Source organism: Drosophila novamexicana, unplaced genomic scaffold (genome assembly GCF_003285875.2).
Source record: "Drosophila novamexicana strain 15010-1031.04,08,12 unplaced genomic scaffold, DnovRS2.1 tig00001959-arrow-arrow-pilon, whole genome shotgun sequence".
Taxonomy (NCBI): Eukaryota; Metazoa; Arthropoda; class Insecta; order Diptera; family Drosophilidae; genus Drosophila; species Drosophila novamexicana.
In genome coordinates this window covers 201,203-203,768 of record NW_020824914.1, presented here as the reverse complement: position 1 = coordinate 203,768, position 2,566 = coordinate 201,203, and positions in this window count along the sequence as shown.

Below are 2,566 nucleotides of genomic sequence, written 5' to 3'. Positions count from 1 at the left end.
TTTCTTCATGGTTTTCCTTCTTGATTAATGTGGCATTCAAATCTGAACACCGATTTTTTGGTCGAAATTCATGTCCAAATCTAGCCCCAAGATTCGTATATAGACATGGGTCAAAAATTGCCACCCCCATATATCGTCCAAATCTCATCCGATTTTCACGAACTTTGGCTTTTTCTTCATGGTTTTCCCTCTAGATTAATGTGGCATTCAAATCTCAACACCGATTTTTTGGTCGAAATTCATGTCCAAATCTAACCCCAAGATTCGTATATAGACATGGGTCAAAAATTACCACCCCCATATCTCGGCCAAATCTCATCCGATTTTCACGAAGTTTGGCTTTTTCTTCATGGTTTTCCCTCTAGATTAATGTGGCATTCAAATCTCAACACCGATTTTTTAGTCGAAATTCATGTCCAAATCTTACCCCAAGATTCGTATATAGACATGGGTCAAAAATTGCCACCCCCATATCTCGGCCAAATCTCATCCGATTTTCACGAAGTTTGGATTTTTCTTCATGGTTTTCCCTCTAGATTAATATGGCATTCAAATCTCAACACCGATTTTTTGGTCGAAATTCATGTCCAAATCTTACCCCAAGATTCGTATATAGACATGGGTCAAAATTTACCACCCCCATAACTCGGTCAAATCTCATCCGATTTTCACGAAGTTTGGCTTTTTCTTCATGGTTTTCCCTCTTGATTAATGTGGCATTCAAATCTGAACACCGATTTTTTGGTCGAAATTCATGTCCAAATCTAGCCCCAAGATTCGTATATAGACATGGGTCAAAAATTGCCACCCCCATATCTCGGCCAAATCTCATCCGATTTTCACGAAGTTTGGATTTTTCTTCATGGTTTTCCCTCTAGATTAATATGGCATTCAAATCTGAACACCGATTTTGTGGTCGAAATTCATGTCCAAATCTTACCCCAAGATTCGTATCTAGACATGGGTCAAAAATTGCCACCCCCATAACTCGGTCAAATCTCATCCGATTTTCACGAAGTTTGGCTTTTTCTTCATGGTTTTCCCTCTAGATTAATGTGGCATTCAAATCTCAACACCGATTTTTTGGTCGAAATTCATGTCCAAATCTAACCCCAAGATTCGTATATAGACATGGGTCAAAAATTGCCACCCCCATATCTCGGCCAAATCTCATCCGATTTTCACGAAGTTTGGATTTTTCTTCATGGTTTTCCCTCTAGATTAATGTGGCATTCAAATCTCGACACCGATTTTTTGGTCGAAATTCATGTCCAAATCTTACCCCAAGATTCATATATAGACATGGGTCAAAAATTGCCACCCCCATATCTCGGCCACATCTCATCCGATTTTCACGAAGTTTGGCTTTTTCTTCATGGTTTTCCCTCTAGATTAATGTGGCATTCAAATCTCGACACCGATTTTTTGGTCGAAATTCATGTCCAAATCTTACCCCAAGATTCATATTTAGACATGGGTCAAAGTTTACCACCCCCATAACTCGGTTAAATCTCATCCGATTTTCACGAAGTTTGGATTTTTCTTCATGATTTTCCCTCTAGATTAATGTGGCATTCAAATCTCGACACCGATTTTTTGGTCGAAATTTATGTCCAAATCTTACCCCAATATTCGTATATAGACATGGGTCACAATTTACCACCCCCATAACTCGGTCAAATCTCATCCGATTTTCACGAAGTTTGGCTTTTTCTTCATGGTTTTCCCTCTAGATTAATGTGGCATTCAAATCTGAACACCGATTTTTTAGTCGAAATTCATGTCCAAATCTAACACCAAGATTCATATATAGACATGGGTCAAAATTTACCACCCCCATATCTCGGCCAAATCTCATTCGATTTTTACGAAGTTTGGCTTTTTCTTCATGGTTTTCCCTCTAGATTAAAGTGGCATTCAAATCTGAACACCGATTTTTTGGTCGAAATTCATGTCCAAATCTTACCCCAAGATTCGTATATAGACATGGGTCAAAATTTACCACCCCCATAACTCGGTCAAATCTCATCCGATTTTCACGAAGTTTGTATTTTTCTTCATGGTTTGCTTTCTTGATTAATGTGGCATTCAAATCTCGACACCGATTTTTTGGTCGAAATTCATGTTCAACTCTTACCCCAAGATTCGTATATAGACATGGGTCAAAAATTGCCACCCCCATATCTCGGCCAAATCTCATCCGATTTTCACGAAGTTTGGCTTTTTCTTCATGGTTTTCCCTCTAGATTAATGTGGCATTCAAATCTCAACACCGATTTTTTAGTCGAAATTCATGTCCAAATCTTACCCCAAGATTCGTATATAGACATGGGTCAAAATTTACCACCCCCATAACTCGGTCAAATCTCATCCGATTTTCACGAAGTTTGGCTTTTTCTTCATGGTTTTCCCTCTTGATTAATGTGGCATTCAAATCTGAACACCGATTTTTTGGTCGAAATTCATGTCCAAATCTAGCCCCAAGATTCGTATATAGACCTGGGTCAAAAATTGCCACCCCCATATCTCGGCCAAATCTCATCCGATTTTCACGAAGTTTGGCTTT